This window comes from Pan paniscus, chromosome 6, assembly GCF_029289425.2.
Source record: "Pan paniscus chromosome 6, NHGRI_mPanPan1-v2.0_pri, whole genome shotgun sequence".
In the NCBI taxonomy this organism is placed as follows: domain Eukaryota; kingdom Metazoa; phylum Chordata; class Mammalia; order Primates; family Hominidae; genus Pan; species Pan paniscus.
This window is the reverse complement of record NC_073255.2, coordinates 122929381-122946118: the sequence shown is the minus strand read 5'-3', so window position 1 is coordinate 122946118 and position 16738 is coordinate 122929381.

Below are 16738 nucleotides of genomic sequence, written 5' to 3'. Positions count from 1 at the left end.
TGGCGGTGTAGAAATTTCCATGTTTATAGAGATAGCGGTGCAGATATTTCCATGTTTATACAGATAGCGGTGTATATATTTCATTGTTTATACAGATCGTGGGGTAGATATTTCCATGTATATACAGATACCGGAGTAGATATTTCCATGTTTATACAGACTGAAGTGTAGGTATTTCTATGTTTATACAGATAGCAGTGTAGATATTTCCATGTATGTACAGATGGCGGTGTTGATATTTCCATCTGTACACAGATTTCCGTGTAGATATTTCCATCTTTATACAGATGGCGTTGTAGATATTTCCATGGATATGCAGATGGAGGTGTGGATATTTCCATGTTAATAGAGATAGCGGTGTAGGTATTTCCATGTTTGAAGACATAGCGGTGTAGATATTTCCATGTTTATACAGACTGCAGTGTCGGTATTTCTATGTTTATACAGATAGCGGTGTAGATATTTCCATGTTTGTACAGATGGCGGTGTTGATATTTCCATCTGTACACAGATTGCCGTGAAGATATTTCCATCTTTATACAGATGGCGTTGTAGATATTTCCATGGATATGCAGATGGCGGTGTGGATATTTCCATGTTTATAGAGATAGCGGTGTAGGTATTTCCATGTTTATAGACATAGCGGTGTAGATATTTCCATGTTTATATAGATGGCGTTGTAGATATTTCCATGTTTATAATGATAGCAGTGTTGCTATTTCCACGTTTATACAGATAGCGATGTAGATATTTCCATGTTTATACAGCTCGCGGTGCCGATATATATATTTTTATACAGATGGCATTGTAGATATTTCCTTATTCACACAGATGGCGGTGTAGATGTTTCCATGTTTATGCAGATGGCGGAGTAGTTAGTTCCATGTTTATGGAGATGGCAGTGTAGGTATTTTCATGTTTATTGAGATGGCGTTGTAGATATTTCCATGCTTATAGAGATAGCAGTGTAGATATTTACATGTTTATACAGATGGATGTGTAGATATTTCCATTTGTATACAGATGGCATTGTAGATATTTCCATGTTTATACAGATGACTGTATAGGTATTTCCATGTTTTTACAGATGGCAGTGTAGATATTTCCATGTTTATACAGATAGCGGTGTAGATATTTCCATGTATAAACAGATGTCTCTGTAGATATTTCCATGTTTAAAAAATGGTGGTGTAGATATTTCCTTGTTTATACAAATAGTGGTGTATTTATTTCTATGTTTATACAGATAACGGTGTAGATATTTCCATGTATATACAGACGGCTCTGTAGATATTTCCATGTTTATACAGATGGCTGTGTAGATATTTCCATGTTTAAACAGATGACTTTGTAGGTCTTTCCATGTTTATACAGATTGCGGTGTAGATATTTCCATGTTTATAGAGATAGGTGTGTATGTATTTCCATATTTATACAGAAAGCGGTGTAGTTATTTCCATGTTATACAGATCGCGGTGTAGATATTTCCATGTTTATACAGATAGCGGTGTAGATATTTCCATGTTTACAGAGATAGCGGTGTAGTTATTTCCATGTTCATAGACATAGCAATGTACATATTACCATGTTTATATAGATGGCGTTGTAGATATTTCCATGTTTATACCGATAGCGTTGTTGGTATTTCCACGTTTATACAGATAGGGATGTAGATATTTCCATGTTTATACAGCTCGCAGTGCAGATATTTATATCTTTATATAGATGGCATTGTAGATATTTCCTTATTCACACAGATGACGGTGTAGATGTTTCCATGTTTATACAGATGGCGGAGTAGTTAGTTCCATGTTTATGGAGATGGCAGTGTAGATATTTTCATGTTTATAGAGATGACGGTGCAGATGTTTCCATGCTTATAGAGATAGCAGTGTGGATATTTACATGTTTATACAGATGACTGTATAGGTATTTCCATGTTTTTACAGATGGCAGTGCAGATATTTCCATGTTTATAGAGATAGCGGTGTAGATATTTCCATGTTTGTACAGATGGCGGTGTTGATATTTCCATCTATACACAGATGGCCGTGTAGATATTTCCATGTTTATACAGATGGCGGCGTAGATATTTCCATGGACATGCAGATGGCGGTGTAGATATTTCCATGTTTATACAGATAGCGGTGTAGATATTTCCATGTTTACACAGATGGTGGTGTAGATATTTCCGTGTTTATACACATGGCGGAGTATATACTTCCATCTTTATGGAGATGGCAGTGTAGATATTTTCATCTTTATGGAGATGGCGGTGTAGATATTTCCATATTTATAGAGATAGCGGTGTAGTTATTTCCATGTATATACAGATGGCCATGTAGATATTTCCATATTTATACAGATGTCTGTGTAGATATTTCCATGAGTATACAGATGGTATTGTAGGTATTTCCATGTTTATACAGATGGTGGTGTAGATATTTCCATGTTTATTCAGATGACTGTGTAGATATTTCCATGTTTTTACAGATGGCACTGTAGATTTGTCAATGTTTATAGAAATGGCACTGTAGATATTTCCATGTTTATACAGATGACTTTGGAGGTATTTCCATGTTTATACAGATGGCGGTGTAGATATTACCATGTTTATAGAGATAGCTGTGTAGATATTTCCATGTTTATAAAGATAGCGGTGTAGATATTTCCATGTTTATACAGATCGCGGTGTAGATATTTCCATGTTAATACAGATCGCGGTGTAGATATTTCCATGTTTATAAAGATAGCGGTGTAGATATTTCCATGTTTGTATAGATAGCGGTGTAGATATTTCCATATTTTTACAGATATCGGTGTAGATATTTCCACGTTTACAGAGACTGCGGTGTAGATATTTCCATCTTTCTACAGATGGCATGGTAGATATTTCCATGTTTATACAGATCGCGGTGAAGATATTTCCATGTTTATACAGATCACAGTGTAGATATTTCCATGTTTATACAGATCACGGTGAAGATATTTCCATGTTTATACAGATAGCAGTGTAGATATTTCCATCTTTATACAGATAGCGGTGTAGATATTTCCATGTTTATAGAGAGAGCTGTGTAGGTATTTCCATGTTTATAGACATAGCGGTGTAGATATTTCCATGTTTATATATATTGCGTTGTAGATATTTCCATGTTTATACCGATAGCGGTGTTGGTATTTCCACGTTTATACAGATAGCGGTGTAGATATTTCCATCTTTTTACAGATATCGGAATAGATATTTCCATGTTTACACAGATTGCGGTGTAGATATTTCCATCTTTCTACAGATGGCATTGTAGATATTTCCAAGTTTATACAGATGGCGGTGTAGATATTTCCATGTTTATATAGATGGAGGTGTAGATATTACCATGTTTATACAGATAGCGGTGTAGATATTTCCATGTTCATACAGATCGCGGTGAAGATATTTCCTTGTTTATACAGATTGCGGTGTAGATATTCCATGTTTATACAGATCGCGGTGTAGATATTTCCGTGTTTATACAGATAGCAGTGTAGATATTTCCTTGTTTATACAGATAGCGGTGTAGATATTTCCGTGTTTATAGAGATAGCGATGTAGGTATTTCCATGTTTGTAGACATAGCGGTGTAGATATTTCCATGTTTATATAGATGGTGTTGTAGATATTTCCATGTTTTTACCGATAGCGGTGTTGGTATTTCCACGTTTGTACAGATAGCGATGTAGATATTTCCATGTTTATACACCTCGCGGTGCAGATATTTCTATCTTTATACAGATGGCATTGTAGATATTTCTTTAGTCACACAGATGGCGGTGTAGATGTTTCCATGTTTATACAGATGGCGAAGTAGTTAGTTCCATGTTCATGGAGATGGCAGTGTAGATATTTTAAGGTTTATAGAGATGGCGGTGTAGATATTTCCATGCTTATAGAGATAGCAGTGTAGATATTTACATGTTTATACAGATGGCTGTGTAGATATTTCCATGTGTATACAGATGGCGTTGTAGATATTTCCATGTTTATACAGATGACTGTATAGGTATTTCCATGTTTTTACAAATGGCAGTGCAGATGTTTCCATGTTTATAGAGATACCGATGTAGATATTTCCATGTTTGTACAGATGGCGGTGTTGATATTTCCATCTATACACAGTTGGCCGTGTAGATATTTCCATGTTTATACCGATGGCGGCATAGATATTTCCATGGACATGCAGAAGGCGGTGTAGATATTTCCATGTTTATACAGATAGCGGTGTAGATATTTCCATGTTTACACAGATGGTGGTGTAGATATTTCCGTGTTTATACACATGGCGGAGTAGATACTTCCATCTTTATGGAGATGGCAGTGTATATATTTTCATGTTTATAGAGGTGGCGGTGTAGATATTTCCATATTTATTGAGATAGCCGTGTACATATTTCCATCTTCCTACAGATGGCAGTGTAGATATTTCCATGTTTATACAGATGGCCGTGTAGATATTTCCATATTTATAAAGATGTCTGTGTAGATATTTCCATGTGTATACAGATGCTGTTGTAGATATTTCCATGTATATACAGATGGTGGTGTAGATATTTCCATGTTTATTCAGATGACTGTGTAGATATTTCCATGTTTTTACAGATGGCAGTGTAGATATTTCAATGTTTATAGAGATGGCGCTGTAGATATTTCCATGTTTAAACACATAACGGTGGAGATATTTCCATGTTTATACTGACAGCAGTGGAGATATTTCCATGTTTATACACATAGCGGTGTACATATTTCCATGTTTATAGAGACAGCGGTGTAGGTATTTCCATGTTTATACTGATAGCGGTGCATATATTTCCAGGTTTACACAGATGCCTATGCAGATATGTCCATATTTATACAGAGGGCTGTGTAGATATTTCTATGTTTATACAGATGGCAGTGTAGGTATTTAAATGTTCTTACACATGACTGTGTAGGTATTTCCATGTTTATACAGATGTCTTTGTACATATTTCCATGTTTATAGAGATAGCGGTGTATATATTTCCATGTTTATACAGATAATGGTGTAGATATTTCCATGTTTATACAGATGGCTGTGTAGATATTTCCATGTTTAAACAGATGACTTTGTAGATATTTCCATGTTTATACAGATTGCGGTGTAGATATTTCCATGTTCCTACACATGACTGTGTTGGTATTTCCATATTTATACAGATAACGGTGTACATATTTCCATGTTTATACAGATAGCAGTGTAAATATTTCCATGTTTATACAGATAGCGGTGTAGATATTTCCATGTTATACAGATCGCGGTGTAGATCTTTCCATGTTTATACAGATAGCGGAGTAGATATTTCCATGTTCCTACACATGACTGTGTTGGTATTTCCATGTTTATACAGATGGCTTTGTAGATATTTCCATGTTTATAGAGATAGCGGTGTAGATATTTCCATGTTTATACAGATAGCGGTGTAAATATTTCCATGTTTATACAGATCGTGGTGTAGAAATTTCCATGTTTATACAGACCGCAGTGTAGACATTTCCATGTTTATACAGATGGCGGTGTAGATATTTCCATGTTTATAGAGATAGCGGTGTAGATATTTCCATGTATATACAGATGGCGGTGTAGATATTTCCATGTTTATACAGATGGCTGTGTAGATATTTCCATGTTTATACAGATGACTTTGTAGGTATTTCCATGTTTATACAGATGGCGGTGTAGAAATTTCCATGTTTATAGAGATAGCGGTGCAGATATTTCCATGTTTATACAGATAGCGGTGTATATATTTCCATGTTTATACAGATCGTGGGGTAGATATTTCCATGTATATACAGATACCGGAGTAGATATTTCCATGTTTATACAGACTGAAGTGTAGGTATTTCTACGTTTATACAGATAGCAGTGTAGATATTTCCATGTATGTACAGATGGCGGTGTTGATATTTCCATCTGTACACAGATTTCCGTGTAGATATTTCCATCTTTATACAGATGGCATTGTAGATATTTCCATGGATATGCAGATGGCGGTGTGGATATTTCCATGTTTATAGAGATAGCGGTGTAGGTATTTCCATGTTCAAGGACATAGCGGTGTAGATATTTCCATGTTTATACAGACTGCAGTGTCGGTATTTCTATGTTTATACAGATAGCGGTGTAGATATTTCCATGTTTGTACAGATGGCGGTGTTGATATTTCCATCTGTACACAGATTGCCGTGAAGATATTTCCATCTTTATACAGATGGCGTTGTAGATATTTCCATGGATATGCAGATGGCGGTGTGGATATTTCCATGTTTATAGAGATAGCGGTGTAGGTATTTCCATGTTTATAGACATAGCGGTGTAGATATTTCCATGTTTATATAGATGGCGTTGTAGATATTTCCATGTTTATAATGATAGCAGTGTTGCTATTTCCACGTTTATACAGATAGCGATGTAGATATTTCCATGTTTATACAGCTCGCGGTGCAGATATATATATTTTTATACAGATGGCATTGTAGATATTTCGTTATTCACACAGATGGCGGTGTAGATGTTTCCATGTTTATGCAGATGGCGGAGAAGTTAGTTCCATGTTTATGGAGATGGCAGTGTAGGTATTTTCATGTTTATAGAGATGGCGTTGTAGATATTTCCATGCTTATAGAGATAGCAGTGTAGATATTTACATGTTTATACAGATGGCTGTGTAGATATTTCCATGTGTATACAGATGGCATTGTAGATATTTCCATGTTTATACAGATGACTGTATAGGTATTTCCATGTTTTTACAGATGGCAGTGTAGATATTTCCATGTTTATACAGATAGCGGTGTAGATATTTCCATGTATAAACAGATGTCTCTGTAGATATTTCCATGTTTAAACAAATGGTGGTGTAGATATTTCCTTGTTTATACAAATAGTGGTGTATTTATTTCAATGTTTATACAGATAACGGTGTAGATATTTCCATGTATATACAGACGGCTCTGTGGATATTTCCATGTTTATACAGATTGCGGTGTAGATATTTCCATGTTTATAGAGATAGGTGTGTATGTATTTCCATATTTATACAGAAAGCGGTGTAGATATTTCCATGTTATACAGATCGCGGTGTAGATATTTCCATGTTTATACAGATTGCGGTGTAGATATTTCCATGTTCCTACACATGACCGTGTTGGTATTTCCATGTTTATACAGATGGCTTTGTAGATATTTCCATGTTTATAGAGATAGCGGTGTAGATATTTCCATGTTTATACAGATAGCGGTGTAAATATTTCCATGTTTATACAGATCGTGGTGTAGAAATTTCCATGTTTATACAGACCGCAGTGTAGATATTTCCATGTTTATACAGATGGCGGTGTAGATATTTCCATGTTTATAGAGATAGCGGTGTAGGTATTTCCATATTTATACATTAACGGTGTACATATTTCCATGTTTATATAGATAGCAGTGTAAATATTTCCATGTTTATACAGATAGCGGTGTAGATATTTCCATGTTATACAGATCGCGGTGTAGATATTTCCATGTTTATAGAGATAGCGGTGTAGATATTTCCATGTATATACAGATGGCGGTGTAGATATTTCCATGTTTATACAGATGGCTGTGTAGATATTTCCATGTTTATACAGATGACTTTGTAGGAATTTGCATGTTTATACAGATGGCGGTGTAGTAATTTCCATGTTTATAGAGATAGCGGTGCAGATATTTCCATGTTTATACAGATAGCGGTGTATATATTTCCATGTTTATACAAATCGTGGGGTAGATATTTCCATGTATATACAGATACCGGAGTAGATATTTCCATATTTATACAGACTGAAGTGTAGGTATTTCTATGTTTATACAGATAGCAGTGTAGACATTTCCATGTATGTACAGATGGCGGTGTTGATATTTCCATCTGTACACAGATTTCCGTGTAGATATTTCCATCTTTATACAGATGGCGTTGTAGATATTTCCATGGATATGCAGATGGCGGTGTGGATATTTCCATGTTTATAGAGATAGCGGTGTAGGTATTTCCATGTTTAAAGACATAGCGGTGTAGATATTTCCATGTTTACACAGACTGCAGTGTCGGTATTTCTATGTTTATACAGATAGCGGTGTAGATATTTCCATGTTTGTACAGATGGCGGTGTTGATATTTCCATCTGTACACAGATTGTCGTGAAGATATTTCCATCTTTATACAGATGGCGTTGAAGATATTTCCATGGATATGCAGATGGCGGTGTGGATATTTCCATGTTTATAGAGATAGCAGTGTAGGTATTTCCATGTTTATAGACATAGCGGTGTAGATATTTCCATGTTTAAATAGATGGCGTTGTAGTTATTTCCATGTTTATAATGATAGCAGTGTTGGTATTTCCACGTTTATGCAGATAGCGATGTAGATATTTCCATGTTTATACCGATAGCGGTGTTGGTATTTCCACGTTTATACTGATAGCGGTGTAGATATTTGATCTTTTTTCAGATATCGGAATAGATATTTCCATGTTTACACAGATTGCGGTGTAGATATTTCCATCTTTCTACAGATGGCATTGTAGATATTTCCATGTTTATACAGATGGCGGTGTAGATATTTCCATGTTTATATAGATGGTGGTGTAGATATTACCATGTTTATACAGATGGCGGTGTAGTTATTTCCATGTTTATAGAGATAGCGGTGTAGGTATTTCCATATTTATACAGATAACGGTGTACATATTTCCATGTTTATACAGATAGCAGTGTAAATATTTCCATGTTTATACAGATAGCGGTGTAGATATTTCCATGTTATACAGATCGCGGTGTAGATCTTTCCATGTTTATACAGATAGCGGAGTAGATATTTCCATGTTCCTACACATGACTGTGTTGGTATTTCCATGTTTATACAGATGGCTTTGTAGATATTTCCATGTTTATAGAGATAGCGGTGTAGATATTTCCATGTTTATACAGATAGCGGTGTAAATATTTCCATGTTTATACAGATCGTGGTGTAGAAATTTCCATGTTTATACAGACCGCAGTGTAGACATTTCCATGTTTATACAGATGGCGGTGTAGATATTTCCATGTTTATAGAGATAGCGGTGTAGATATTTCCATGTATATACAGATGGCGGTGTAGATATTTCCATGTTTATACAGATGGCTGTGTAGATATTTCCATGTTTATACAGATGACTTTGTAGGTATTTCCATGTTTATACAGATGGCGGTGTAGAAATTTCCATGTTTATAGAGATAGCGGTGCAGATATTTCCATGTTTATACAGATAGCGGTGTATATATTTCCATGTTTATACAGATCGTGGGGTAGATATTTCCATGTATATACAGATACCGGAGTAGATATTTCCATGTTTATACAGACTGAAGTGTAGGTATTTCTACGTTTATACAGATAGCAGTGTAGATATTTCCATGTATGTACAGATGGCGGTGTTGATATTTCCATCTGTACACAGATTTCCGTGTAGATATTTCCATCTTTATACAGATGGCATTGTAGATATTTCCATGGATATGCAGATGGCGGTGTGGATATTTCCATGTTTATAGAGATAGCGGTGTAGGTATTTCCATGTTCAAAGACATAGCGGTGTAGATATTTCCATGTTTATACAGACTGCAGTGTCGGTATTTCTATGTTTATACAGATAGCGGTGTAGATATTTCCATGTTTGTACAGATGGCGGTGTTGATATTTCCATCTGTACACAGATTGCCGTGAAGATATTTCCATCTTTATACAGATGGCGTTGTAGATATTTCCATGGATATGCAGATGGCGGTGTGGATATTTCCATGTTTATAGAGATAGCGGTGTAGGTATTTCCATGTTTATAGACATAGCGGTGTAGATATTTCCATGTTTATATAGATGGCGTTGTAGATATTTCCATGTTTATAATGATAGCAGTGTTGCTATTTCCACGTTTATACAGATAGCGATGTAGATATTTCCATGTTTATACAGCTCGCGGTGCAGATATATATATTTTTATACAGATGGCATTGTAGATATTTCGTTATTCACACAGATGGCGGTGTAGATGTTTCCATGTTTATGCAGATGGCGGAGTAGTTAGTTCCATGTTTATGGAGATGGCAGTGTAGGTATTTTCATGTTTATAGAGATGGCGTTGTAGATATTTCCATGCTTATAGAGATAGCAGTGTAGATATTTACATGTTTATACAGATGGCTGTGTAGATATTTCCATGTGTATACAGATGGCATTGTAGATATTTCCATGTTTATACAGATGACTGTATAGGTATTTCCATGTTTTTACAGATGGCAGTGTAGATATTTCCATGTTTATACAGATAGCGGTGTAGATATTTCCATGTATAAACAGATGTCTCTGTAGATATTTCCATGTTTAAACAAATGGTGGTGTAGATATTTCCTTGTTTATACAAATAGTGGTGTATTTATTTCCATGTTTATACAGATAACGGTGTAGATATTTCCATGTATATACAGACGGCTCTGTGGATATTTCCATGTTTATACAGATTGCGGTGTAGATATTTCCATGTTTATAGAGATAGGTGTGTATGTATTTCCATATTTATACAGAAAGCGGTGTAGATATTTCCATGTTATACAGATCGCGGTGTAGATATTTCCATGTTTATACAGATTGCGGTGTAGATATTTCCATGTTCCTACACATGACCGTGTTGGTATTTCCATGTTTATACAGATGGCTTTGTAGATATTTCCATGTTTATAGAGATAGCGGTGTAGATATTTCCATGTTTATACAGATAGCGGTGTAAATATTTCCATGTTTATACAGATCGTGGTGTAGAAATTTCCATGTTTATACAGACCGCAGTGTAGATATTTCCATGTTTATACAGATGGCGGTGTAGATATTTCCATGTTTATAGAGATAGCGGTGTAGGTATTTCCATATTTATACATTAACGGTGTACATATTTCCATGTTTATATAGATAGCAGTGTAAATATTTCCATGTTTATACAGATAGCGGTGTAGATATTTCCATGTTATACAGATCGCGGTGTAGATATTTCCATGTTTATAGAGATAGCGGTGTAGATATTTCCATGTATATACAGATGGCGGTGTAGATATTTCCATGTTTATACAGATGGCTGTGTAGATATTTCCATGTTTATACAGATGACTTTGTAGGAATTTGCATGTTTATACAGATGGCGGTGTAGTAATTTCCATGTTTATAGAGATAGCGGTGCAGATATTTCCATGTTTATACAGATAGCGGTGTATATATTTCCATGTTTATACAAATCGTGGGGTAGATATTTCCATGTATATACAGATACCGGAGTAGATATTTCCATATTTATACAGACTGAAGTGTAGGTATTTCTATGTTTATACAGATAGCAGTGTAGACATTTCCATGTATGTACAGATGGCGGTGTTGATATTTCCATCTGTACACAGATTTCCGTGTAGATATTTCCATCTTTATACAGATGGCGTTGTAGATATTTCCATGGATATGCAGATGGCGGTGTGGATATTTCCATGTTTATAGAGATAGCGGTGTAGGTATTTCCATGTTTAAAGACATAGCGGTGTAGATATTTCCATGTTTACACAGACTGCAGTGTCGGTATTTCTATGTTTATACAGATAGCGGTGTAGATATTTCCATGTTTGTACAGATGGCGGTGTTGATATTTCCATCTGTACACAGATTGTCGTGAAGATATTTCCATCTTTATACAGATGGCGTTGAAGATATTTCCATGGATATGCAGATGGCGGTGTGGATATTTCCATGTTTATAGAGATAGCAGTGTAGGTATTTCCATGTTTATAGACATAGCGGTGTAGATATTTCCATGTTTAAATAGATGGCGTTGTAGTTATTTCCATGTTTATAATGATAGCAGTGTTGGTATTTCCACGTTTATGCAGATAGCGATGTAGATATTTCCATGTTTATACCGATAGCGGTGTTGGTATTTCCACGTTTATACTGATAGCGGTGTAGATATTTGATCTTTTTTCAGATATCGGAATAGATATTTCCATGTTTACACAGATTGCGGTGTAGATATTTCCATCTTTCTACAGATGGCATTGTAGATATTTCCATGTTTATACAGATGGCGGTGTAGATATTTCCATGTTTATATAGATGGTGGTGTAGATATTACCATGTTTATACAGATGGCGGTGTAGTTATTTCCATGTTTATAGAGATAGCGGTGTAGGTATTTCCATATTTATACAGATAACGGTGTACATATTTCCATGTTTATACAGATAGCAGTGTAAATATTTCCATGTTTATACAGATAGCGGTGTAGATATTTCCATGTTATACAGATCGCGGTGTAGATCTTTCCATGTTTATACAGATAGCGGAGTAGATATTTCCATGTTCCTACACATGACTGTGTTGGTATTTCCATGTTTATACAGATGGCTTTGTAGATATTTCCATGTTTATAGAGATAGCGGTGTAGATATTTCCATGTTTATACAGATAGCGGTGTAAATATTTCCATGTTTATACAGATCGTGGTGTAGAAATTTCCATGTTTATACAGACCGCAGTGTAGACATTTCCATGTTTATACAGATGGCAGTGTAGATATTTCCATGTTTATAGAGATAGCGGTGTAGATATTTCCATGTATATACAGATGGCGGTGTAGATATTTCCATGTTTATACAGATGGCTGTGTAGATATTTCCATGTTTATACAGATGACTTTGTAGGTATTTCCATGTTTATACAGATGGCGGTGTAGAAATTTCCATGTTTATAGAGATAGCGGTGCAGATATTTCCATGTTTATACAGATAGCGGTGTATATATTTCCATGTTTATACAGATCGTGGGGTAGATATTTCCATGTATATACAGATACCGGAGTAGATATTTCCATGTTTATACAGACTGAAGTGTAGGTATTTCTACGTTTATACAGATAGCAGTGTAGATATTTCCATGTATGTACAGATGGCGGTGTTGATATTTCCATCTGTACACAGATTTCCGTGTAGATATTTCCATCTTTATACAGATGGCATTGTAGATATTTCCATGGATATGCAGATGGCGGTGTGGATATTTCCATGTTTATAGAGATAGCGGTGTAGGTATTTCCATGTTCAAAGACATAGCGGTGTAGATATTTCCATGTTTATACAGACTGCAGTGTCGGTATTTCTATGTTTATACAGATAGCGGTGTAGATATTTCCATGTTTGTACAGATGGCGGTGTTGATATTTCCATCTGTACACAGATTGCCGTGAAGATATTTCCATCTTTATACAGATGGCGTTGTAGATATTTCCATGCATATGCAGATGGCGGTGTGGATATTTCCATGTTTATAGAGATAGCGGTGTAGGTATTTCCATGTTTATAGACATAGCGGTGTAGATATTTCCATGTTTATATAGATGGCGTTGTAGATATTTCCATGTTTATAATGATAGCAGTGTTGCTATTTCCACGTTTATACAGATAGCGATGTAGATATTTCCATGTTTATACAGCTCGCGGTGCAGATATACATATTTTTATACAGATGGCATTGTAGATATTTCGTTATTCACACAGATGGCGGTGTAGATGTTTCCATGTTTATGCAGATGGCGGAGTAGTTAGTTCCATGTTTATGGAGATGGCAGTGTAGGTATTTTCATGTTTATAGAGATGGCGTTGTAGATATTTCCATGCTTATAGAGATAGCAGTGTAGATATTTACATGTTTATACAGATGGCTGTGTAGATATTTCCATGTGTATACAGATGGCATTGTAGATATTTCCATGTTTATACAGATGACTGTATAGGTATTTCCATGTTTTTACAGATGGCAGTGTAGATATTTCCATGTTTATACAGATAGCGGTGTAGATATTTCCATGTATAAACAGATGTCTCTGTAGATATTTCCATGTTTAAACAAATGGTGGTGTAGATATTTCCTTGTTTATACAAATAGTGGTGTATTTATTTCCATGTTTATACAGATAACGGTGTAGATATTTCCATGTATATACAGACGGCTCTGTGGATATTTCCATGTTTATACAGATTGCGGTGTAGATATTTCCATGTTTATAGAGATAGGTGTGTATGTATTTCCATATTTATACAGAAAGCGGTGTAGATATTTCCATGTTATACAGATCGCGGTGTAGATATTTCCATGTTTATACAGATTGCGGTGTAGATATTTCCATGTTCCTACACATGACCGTGTTGGTATTTCCATGTTTATACAGATGGCTTTGTAGATATTTCCATGTTTATAGAGATAGCGGTGTAGATATTTCCATGTTTATACAGATGGCGGTGTAGATATTTCCATGTTTATAGAGATAGCGGTGTAGGTATTTCCATATTTATACATTAACGGTGTACATATTTCCATGTTTATATAGATAGCAGTGTAAATATTTCCATGTTTATACAGATAGCGGTGTAGATATTTCCATGTTATACAGATCGCGGTGTAGATATTTCCATGTTTATAGAGATAGCGGTGTAGATATTTCCATGTATATACAGATGGCGGTGTAGATATTTCCATGTTTATACAGATGGCTGTGTAGATATTTCCATGTTTATACAGATGACTTTGTAGGAATTTGCATGTTTATACAGATGGCGGTGTAGTAATTTCCATGTTTATAGAGATAGCGGTGCAGATATTTCCATGTTTATACAGATAGCGGTGTATATATTTCCATGTTTATACAAATCGTGGGGTAGATATTTCCATGTATATACAGATACCGGAGTAGATATTTCCATATTTATACAGACTGAAGTGTAGGTATTTCTATGTTTATACAGATAGCAGTGTAGACATTTCCATGTATGTACAGATGGCGGTGTTGATATTTCCATCTGTACACAGATTTCCGTGTAGATATTTCCATCTTTATACAGATGGCGTTGTAGATATTTCCATGGATATGCAGATGGCGGTGTGGATATTTCCATGTTTATAGAGATAGCGGTGTAGGTATTTCCATGTTCAAAGACATAGCGGTGTAGATATTTCCATGTTTATACAGACTGCAGTGTCGGTATTTCTATGTTTATACAGATAGCGGTGTAGATATTTCCATGTTTGTACAGATGGCGGTGTTGATATTTCCATCTGTACACAGATTGCCGTGAAGATATTTCCATCTTTATACAGATGGCGTTGTAGATATTTCCATGGATATGCAGATGGCGGTGTGGATATTTCCATGTTTATAGAGATAGCGGTGTAGGTATTTCCATGTTTATAGACATAGCGGTGTAGATATTTCCATGTTTATATAGATGGCGTTGTAGATATTTCCATGTTTATAATGATAGCAGTGTTGCTATTTCCACGTTTATACAGATAGCGATGTAGATATTTCCATGTTTATACAGCTCGCGGTGCAGATATATATATTTTTATACAGATGGCATTGTAGATATTTCGTTATTCACACAGATGGCGGTGTAGTTGTTTCCATGTTTATGCAGATGGCGGAGTAGTTAGTTCCATGTTTATGGAGATGGCAGTGTAGGTATTTTCATGTTTATAGAGATGGCGTTGTAGATATTTCCATGCTTATAGAGATAGCAGTGTAGATATTTACATGTTTATACAGATGGCTGTGTAGATATTTCCATGTGTATACAGATGGCATTGTAGATATTTCCATGTTTATACAGATGACTGTATAGGTATTTCCATGTTTTTACAGATGGCAGTGTAGATATTTCCATGTTTATACAGATAGCGGTGTAGATATTTCCATGTATAAACAGATGTCTCTGTAGATATTTCCATGTTTAAACAAATGGTGGTGTAGATATTTCCTTGTTTATACAAATAGTGGTGTATTTATTTCCATGTTTATACAGATAACGGTGTAGATATTTCCATGTATATACAGACGGCTCTGTGGATATTTCCATGTTTATACAGATTGCGGTGTAGATATTTCCATGTTTATAGAGATAGGTGTGTATGTATTTCCATATTTATACAGAAAGCGGTGTAGATATTTCCATGTTATACAGATCGCGGTGTAGATATTTCCATGTTTATACAGATTGCGGTGTAGATATTTCCATGTTCCTACACATGACCGTGTTGGTATTTCCATGTTTATACAGATGGCTTTGTAGATATTTCCATGTTTATAGAGATAGCGGTGTAGATATTTCCATGTTTATACAGATAGCGGTGTAAATATTTCCATGTTTATACAGATCGTGGTGTAGAAATTTCCATGTTTATACAGACCGCAGTGTAGATATTTCCATGTTTATACAGATGGCGGTGTAGATATTTCCATGTTTATAGAGATAGCGGTGTAGGTATTTCCATATTTATACATTAACGGTGTACATATTTCCATGTTTATATAGATAGCAGTGTAAATATTTCCATGTTTATACAGATAGCGGTGTAGATATTTCCATGTTATACAGATCGCGGTGTAGATATTTCCATGTTTATAGAGATAGCGGTGTAGATATTTCCATGTATATACAGATGGCGGTGTAGATATTTCCATGTTTATACAGATGGCTGTGTAGATATTTCCATGTTTATACAGATGACTTTGTAGGAATTTGCATGTTTATACAGATGGCGGTGTAGTAATTTCCATGTTTATAGAGATAGCGGTGCAGATATTTCCATG